At 42.9% G+C, this 8,699-nt stretch overlaps 1 protein-coding gene and 1 long non-coding RNA gene across 2 annotated transcripts in view; one reads left to right on the forward strand and one right to left on the reverse strand.

Annotated features, from left to right (window-relative positions):
- The window catches only part of sfmbt1 (Scm like with four mbt domains 1), a 36,659-nt gene extending 34,317 nt beyond the window's left edge, over nucleotides 1–2,342 (reverse strand). Inside the window, exon 1 of the mRNA XM_053652803.1 lies at nucleotides 1,857–2,342. The gene's annotated coding sequence lies outside the window, so the exon portion shown is untranslated. The remainder of the gene's footprint in view (nucleotides 1–1,856) is intronic.
- LOC128624926 (uncharacterized) lies at nucleotides 2,034–8,313 on the forward strand. The gene is made up of 2 exons (XR_008388862.1): nucleotides 2,034–2,114; nucleotides 2,323–8,313. It is a non-coding gene; the product is annotated as an uncharacterized LOC128624926 (long non-coding RNA).
- The last annotated feature ends 386 nt before the right edge of the window (nucleotides 8,314–8,699 follow it).

Consider the following 8,699-nt stretch of genomic DNA (forward strand, 5'->3'; position numbering starts at 1 on the left):
CTTTCCAACAGCGTTTATACATTGTTCAGATCCATCTTTTCACACTGAGGACGACTGAGGGACTCGTACACGACTATTACAAAAGGTGCAAACATTCACTGATGCTCAAGAAGGCGACACATTAAGAACCAAGGGGGTGTAAACTTTTGAACAGGATACGAAGTGTAAATTGTAATTATTTTGTCTTCTTGGAAACATGTTCAGTGCTGTGAAAAAGTATTTCCCCATCCTGATTTCTTCTGTTTTTGTGTATATGTTTCATATTAAATTGTTTCAGAAATTAAAACAAAATCTAAGATAAAACAAAGGCGACCTGAGTAAACACAAAATACAGTTTTTAAATTATAATGTTATTTATTGAAGCAAAAAAGTTATCCAATACCAACTGGGCCTGTGTGAAAAATGCATTTGAACCCCGTTGTAACTAATTCCCCAAATCTATGAAACTGTATTCATAATGGGGTTCAGCTGGATTAGACACAATCTGAATACTGCAACCCCTTTCAATCAAATCAACACTTAAATAGAACTTTTTCAAGAGCATGAAGTCAGTTAAAAGATCTTACAAAGTAACACACTATGCCAAAATTGAAAGAAATTCGAGAAATGATGAGGAGGAAGGTGATTAAAATACATCAGTCTGGGAAGGGTTACAGAACTATTTCAAAGTCTCTGGGACTCGAAAAAACCACAGTGTGAGTCATTATCTCCAAATGGACAAAACTCTGCACAGTAGTGAACTTTCCAAAATTCCTCCAAGAGCACAGCGACAACTCATCCAGGAAGTCACAAAAGAACCACGGACAACATCAAAGGACCTACAGGCCTCTCTTGCATCAATAAAAGTCACTGTTCATGACTCCACTATCAGAAAGACACTGGGCAAAAATGGCCTCCATGGAAGAGTGGTGAGGTGAAAACCACTGCTAACCCAAAAAAACATTAACGCTCCTCTGAATTTTGCCAAAACACACCTTGATGATCCTCAAACCTTTTGGAAGATTGTTCTGTGGACTGATGAGTCAAAAGTGGAACTGTTTAGAAGACAGGGGTCCTGTTACATCTGGCATAAACCAAAAACAGAATTCCACAAAAAAAACATCAGACCTACAGCCAAGCATGGTGGAGGTAGTGTGATGGTGTGGGGATGCTTTGCTGCTTCAGGGCCTGGGTGACTTCCAATAATTGAAAATAATGAAAAAAAGTGCTTTAAACAAAATAATGAACTGTTTCATTTGTGTAAATTCAGTTATTATTGTGACACATGTAAACATGTGTTATGTGAAATAGTTTATTCAGGGCAGGACTAAATAAAAAACCAAATGAATTTTTATTATCCCTCATATTTTTTATTACATTATTAACATGTTGCAGGTTCGGCAAGGCGTGTGTAAACTTATGTAAACCTCAGCTGTATCAGTCATATGTTATATTATGTCACTAAATGTTATTAGACAAGCTCATTATTTGCTCAGGTAATGCCTTAGAACTTGTGAGGGAAATGACTCATTTTTACTTTGTAATAAGTTTGTTCTTGTTCTGTTTCATTCTCATGTGAGGATAACGCCTAAGAAGGCCATGTCATGTCACTGAGATCAGTACAGAATGTTTATCTGCTTACATAGACACAAACATGTTCTTCTGTTCAAGGTTCGTCTAAACATCTTCCAAGATCCTAAAACAAAGCCTGTTTGAACTGCCTCAAACTGCTTCTTATCGGTGCACAGAATTATGTCATGCTCTGAGTTTCATATATATAGTAGTGGTTTAGTACAAGGACTTTAGAGCACTCTCATTATTCTATCCTGCTTTATTCTATCCTGCATTAACCATCTTTCTGTAATAAACCTTTTTACCTTCGGAGGACGAGTCTGTGAGTGTTGTCTAATTTCCACGACAATTCGGTGTCTCCTGGCTGGGCTGCGTAAGACTTTTCAGCTTTTCTGGACAACAAGCAAACCGGAGGACGCCCGTGGAAAAGTTTCACCCTGAGGTCTGTGCTGACGCGAAGGCGGTTTCTCCTTTGTTGTGCAGACACACGAAAGACCGATGCAGGTGGTTTTTCCTTTGTCGTGCAGACACACGAAAGACCGATGCAGCCTTACCACTGACTGGTAGGAATCATCAAGAATTTAGAATTAGAATTAGAATTTTATGAAGTCATTGTGTATTGCTGTCTCTATGGAAGGGAGTCAATGATTTAGAATTAGAATTTTATGAAGTCATTGTGTATTGCTGTCTGTATGGAAGGGAGTCAATGATATAAGAAATGCGTGTATTACATTGAGAGAAGTATTACATGGAGCGATTTCTTATAAGAAGTTCCAGGAACTTCGCCTCTGCGACAGCAGAGATATTGGTGTTTCTTAGATCACAGCTTCAAAACTAAGATATATACCAACAGGTATATATAGAGAGAGCGATCCATCCATCCATCTTCAACCACTTACTCCTTTTCAGGGTCACGGGGAACCTGGAGCCTATCCCAGGGAGCATCAGGCACAAGGCGGGGTACACCCTGGGCAGGGTGCTAGTCCATCGCAGGGTACAATCATATAAACACTCACACACCCATTCATACACTACGGACACTTTAGACACACCAATCAGCCTACCATGCATGTCTTTGGACTGGAGGAAGAAACTGGAGTACCCGGAGGAAACCATGCAAACATGCAAACTCCACACACACAGGGCCCCAGCAGGACTTGAACCCCAGACCCTGGAGGTGTGAGGCAAACGTGCTAACCACTAAGCCACTGTGCGCCCCAGAGAGAGATAATAACGGTAAAACTATTTGCTAACGGAAAGAGTCCGTTTCGAGGAATAAACAAGTAAAGAGAGTACTTATTAAGAAGCGCAAGAGGCGCAGTATTTTTATGGCAGATTATTATCAAGTAGCATGCCCCATTGAGGAATTCCATCATATCAGCAGTACATGATATATTTGGCAAATTTAACGCACAAGTAAATTTTACTTAGATAAAAAATAATAATAATAATAATAATAATTTTTAAAAAAAAAAAGAAGAAGGGAAGAGAAAACTGTAAGTCCTACCAAATTACTGTATGTGGACTCGCCCTCACAGGTAAACTCTTTCACATTCTTAAGGTTTGCTCTATTGAACCTATAGGTTATATGATAAATTAAATGTCTAGAGACTTGGCACACATTTTGAACCTTTTCTGTCTGTGCACGAGAATGCATATTCACTTGATTTTCATAGCAGGTTAAATTGATTAAAACTTTGAAAGTTATAAAATAAAATAAGTAAAAATAAAAATAAAATAAAATAAAATAAAATATGGGAAAAACATATAGCAAAGCACATCCTGTGACAGGGTGCTCATATGTTGATCCTAATATCATGTTTAGCCTCAGACAGTTAGAACAACTGAAACTTAATTTGGAGACAAAGGAGAGAGAGAGAGACCCCTAAAACAAAGAGCGAAGTGGAAACTGGAAGACATTTGTGGAATGGCAGAGTGAGGCACATAAAAGAGAGAAAAAATGTCAGGTAGGTCCCTCATCTGTTTCTCAGTGTGCTAAATTGAAGAAAGCCGATCCCGACCTGGACACTGCCCCACTGCGACACCCACAGCCAGTAAGGAGGGAGGGAACTGCAGTTTCAGAGGCACCTCCTCACGATGAAGCAGCCCAGCCTACGCCACTCTATCAGAACCTGTTAGAACTGAGCCACCAACCCCCATGGAACTATGCGCCAGCCATCCTAGCTTCACCGGTGGCGTTACACACGAGATCCCAAGTGAAGGGACCAACAACATTGCTGCCTGAGGGCTTCAGACCAACAAAATCGGACAGAGAAGGGACACTGCACACCATGGTGAATGCCCCAATGCTAGAAGTGGCCAGAGAAGGAGGCCCTACACTAGTTCACAGACCATGGACATTGGAAGACATCAGGAGCAGCATGACGCATTTGCCGGCTCTCCGTAAAGTAGGAGGATGAAAGTTTGGGGATGAACTTCAGATATTCTGCAGAGAATTCAGACCCACCACGCATGAACTACGATGACTGCTCATGGCGAAACTTGGCACGGACTGGGTCAAGGTTTCATGTGAATTCCCAGAGAACGATGTCCGCCTGATCAACCTACAGTGGGGTGATGGAGTCAACGCAAGGTACAGAGCACAAATCACAGTGTTCCAGCAGAAGCTGGCGAACAACTTTCCTGTGCGAATGGACATGACAGAAATAGCGATGTGTAAACAACAAGACTCAGAGACTGTATCACAGTACCTGTCCAGACTCACTGAGATCCATGACGCAAACTCAGGCTTGGAGAAACCCGACGCTCTGGCAGATGGGCAGGCGGCCGTCACAGCATGGGAGGCACATCTCAGAAACAGCTTTATGAACGGCATGAAACCAGAAATTGCCGCTATAATCAAACAACAATGTATCCCCTGGGAGACCAGAAACCTCACACAAGTGGAAAGGTATGCAATCCACACGGAGAAGTTCCTACGAGAGGCAAAGGAAAGAAAGATGGAGAGGAGAGGAGAGGAAGACCAAAAGACCAAAAAAATTCTTTCTGGAAATGTGCAAGGTTAACCTGGATGTAATATGTCATGACAAGGGAATGTTCCTGAACCTTGGGACAAGCCCCACACCCCTAGAGATACACCTACAATTGAAGAAGGTGCCTCTCAGGCTGTGGGCCCAAGGGAAACATGACGTAGGCCTGATTAAACCACGACCACCAGTCGTGATCACACCCAAATCTGACTTTAGGCCCAGACAATCTCAATACCCTCTTAAATCAGAAGCTATTGAGGGCATTGGACCAGATTTCAATTCATTATTGAAGGCAGGGGTCATTGTTCCCTGCCCTGATTCGTCAGTGTGCACTCCAATATTTCCGGTAAAGAAAGCAAGAAAACCCCCACAACCTGATGAATGGAGATTTGTACAAGATTTGCAAGCGGTTAATGCAGCAGTCAAACAGAGACCTCCAGACATGCGAAATTCTTACACTATATTAAGCCAGGTTCCAGCAAATAGCGAATGGTTTTCAGTCGTAGATTTAGCTAATGCGTTTTCTCAGTATATCTCTTGATAAAGACAGTTTCGGTTTGCATTCATATTTGACGGACATCGTTACACTTTCACTCGCTTGTGATAAGGGTATTGTGAGTCACTAACGATATACAACCAAATGCTAAAGGACAGCTTAGCACCTCTACCACTTTCTCCAGGGCACAGTGTGAAACTGACACCATTAAATTGTTGCAGCATCTTGCCAAAGAGGGACACAAAGCCAGTCTCTCCAAACTACAGTATGTACAACAAGAAGTGAGATTTCTTGGGTCATGACATTTCTGCAAAGGGAAAGAAACTCTCTGCTGAAAGAGTAACTGCAATCCAGAAGATTCCCAAGCCTCTGACGAAGAAACAAGTTCTTTCTACCCTAGGTATGTGTTCGTATCAGAGATCTTTCATTCTAAACTATTCCAGTCTAGAAGCACCGCTCAGAGAGATGGCATATGCACCAGGGTGGACAGCTCATTCTCAGGTAAGTTGGATCCAGTCGCTAGAGAGTTTCCCGTGTGTACGTGTAGTAGCAGCAGCTGAGAAAGCTGTGGTGGCATCCAGAGACCTGGTAGGTTACTCAGAATTGATCCTCTTGGTTCCACATGAGGTGTTGTTATTCCAACTTGAACAGACAACCTTACACCTGTCCACCCAATGGTGGCTGCACCATAACACTATACTACTAGACATGCCGAATGTCACTATAAAACGATGTACTGTCCTTAACCCTGCTACTCTTCTTCCAACAGAGGGAGACGGGGAACCACATGATTGTGTCGTACTGACTAACGAACTCTGCTCCCCTAGAGTCGACCTGAAGGATGTTCCATTGGAAAACCCAGATTTGATCCTTTTTGTGGATGGGTCAGTGTCATGTGACCCAGAGACAGGTAAAAATCGAGTGGGCTATGCAGTAGTGACCGCACACGAGACGGGTCTGTCAGGAAGTCTCCCCTCAAACCTTTCAGCACAAGCAGCTGAACTGTACACCCTCATAGAGGCATGAAGACATGCTGAGGGACAGTCAGTAAATATCTACACAGACAGTAGATATGCCTTTGAGGTAGTACATGATTTGGGGACAATTTGGAAACACAGGAACTTCCTGACGAGTTCAGGAACACACACAGCCCACCACAAACTAGTCTCTGAGCTGCTGGACGCAGTCCTACTCCCCAAAACTATTGCAGTATGCAAATGTGATGCACACACTAACAAATTAGACCATGTTTTCCTAGGAAACGCTCGAGCAGACAGTGCAGCAAAGCAAGCAGCTGCAGCTATGGTCCCAAAACTCAAAAGAAAATAACCACTCCTTCTTTACAGCTTTCAGACCTCCAAGCACGAGCTACGGACGAGGAAAAGGCTGTGTGGCACAAAGTAGGCTGCACGGTTGTTGACGGAGTTTGGCGATGCCCCCCAGGGCTGTCCTTGTCTTCAAAGTTGACGCATGGCAGGGACCATGCGTCAAAAGTGGGAATGATAGCTGCGTTAAAGCATTGGTTTCTCTAATTACTCTAAAAAAATAAATAATTTTTTTGTTTACACTGTTTATGCAACTCATAACATGGGTTGAGGTTTGAAGGTAGAGAAGGCCACGTCCCTACGTCCAAAGAGGACTCAGACGCGGTAGTGATAATGATAATCTCCAGTGATAATGGCACACCTTTTGTGAGCCATGCCCTTAAGTAGGTGGGTGAATATTTGGGTATTGAATTAAAGCAGCACTGTGCATATCATCCAGCTAGTGGTGGGGTGGTAGAGAGAGAAACTGGGACACTGAAAAACAGATTTAGGAAATACTGTTCTGAAACAGGCTTGGGATGGGCTTAGCCCCTTTGGGATACTGTTTGGGAGACCTCCACACACAGGAATTGGACCTGTGACAGCTCCTCTTCCCGACGCTGCAGCATGTGATGATGCGTTGTTAAATTACTGTGCAACCCTGTCCTCTGCTCTGCACTCTATCCACAAGCAGGTAAAGGCAGCACTTCTAGCTCCAAACACTGGTCCGTTGCATGATCTGAAGCCCGGAGAGTGGATCGTGATCAAGGACTTCCGCAGGACCAGGTGGAACAAGCCATGTTGGTCGGGGCCATTCTAGATCCTTTTTGTCACTCGCTCTGTGGTAAAGGTTAACCAGAGAGCCACATGGATGCGTGCCAGCCACTGTAGGAGGGTGCCAGAGCCAAGCATTGAGCTGGAGAAGACGAGACTTCGACAGGAGGACTAGAAAGTGATTCTCTATCAAGAGGCCTCTAGGAGGACCTACGCTCACGAGCAACGATCTGCATATACACACCCACACAACGTCACACGTCCCCTCGTCACACAGACACATAATGATTATTCTATCATTGAACACATGCGGTCTGCGATACGCAACTAGCGAGATGGGGCTTGATTGGCTGAACTCAGTACTCGGGGGATGGGGCTCATGGATATTAACCGTCTGTCTATCAATAGGTGCAATAATTCTTCATCTTGCTCATTTTGCCTTGTATTGTCTCTCACGCTCGTTGGAATCACTAATGATCAAACGCTGATGTTGACAAAGACTGATTACGATCCCTATGATGACCAACCTGACTTGTATCCTAAACCTGACTGGGTATCAGGTCCTCCCAGTGACACTGACGATGACGACCCATTGACATCCATTTCACACCTATTGTAAATATTCCTTTGACCATGACGACTCTCATTTCACCCTAAATGAGCTTGCTTGACTACAGGATACTTTATATCCACAAAAACAGCCTTAGTACCTCCATTATGTCTGTATCATGTTGAATTCAGTTGAACCGTGAAAAGATTCTGAAGTTCTGATGTACTCAGCATTGTAATTTCTCTGTTAATTTTAGTTATCATATTTTGTAATGATGAAATGGGGGAAATGTGAGGGAAATGACTCATTTTTACTTTGTAATAAGTTTGTTCTTGTTCTGTTTCATTCTCATGTGAGGATAACGCCTAAGAAGGCCATGTTATGTCACTGAGAGCAGTACAAAATGTTTATCTGCTTACAGAGACACAAACATGTTCTTCCTTTCAAGGTTCATCTAAACATCTTCGAATATTCTAAAAAAAAAGCCTGTTTGAACTGCCTCAAACTGCTTCTTATGGGTACACAGAATTATGTCATGCTCTGAGTTTCATATATATAGTAGTGGTTTATTACAAGGGCGTCAGAGCGCTCTCGTTATCCTATCCTGCATTAACCATCTTTCTGTAATAAACCTTTTTACACCTTTTAGTGTTGTCTAATTTCCACGAATATTTGGCGTCTCCTGGCTGGGCTGCGTGAGTCTTTTCAGCTTTTCTGGACAACAAGCACACCGGAGGACGCCCGTGGAAAAGTTTCACCCTGAAGTCTGTGTTGACGCGAAGGCGGTTTTTCCTTTGTTGTGCAGAGCGAAAAACCGATTCAGCCTTACCACTGACTGGTAGGAATCATCAAGAATTTAGAATTCGAATTTTATGAAGTCATTGTGTATTGCTGTCTCTATGGAAGGGAGTCAAGGAGCGGACAAGTCTGCGAGTGTTGTCTAACTTCCACGACAAAAACTTTTTTTGGAAATCGTGTGAAACAACAAGGATTCAACTATTCAACAACAGAAACACGTATAGAAACATGCAAAT

This window comes from Ictalurus furcatus, chromosome 21, assembly GCF_023375685.1.
Source record: "Ictalurus furcatus strain D&B chromosome 21, Billie_1.0, whole genome shotgun sequence".
In the NCBI taxonomy this organism is placed as follows: Eukaryota; Metazoa; Chordata; class Actinopteri; order Siluriformes; family Ictaluridae; genus Ictalurus; species Ictalurus furcatus.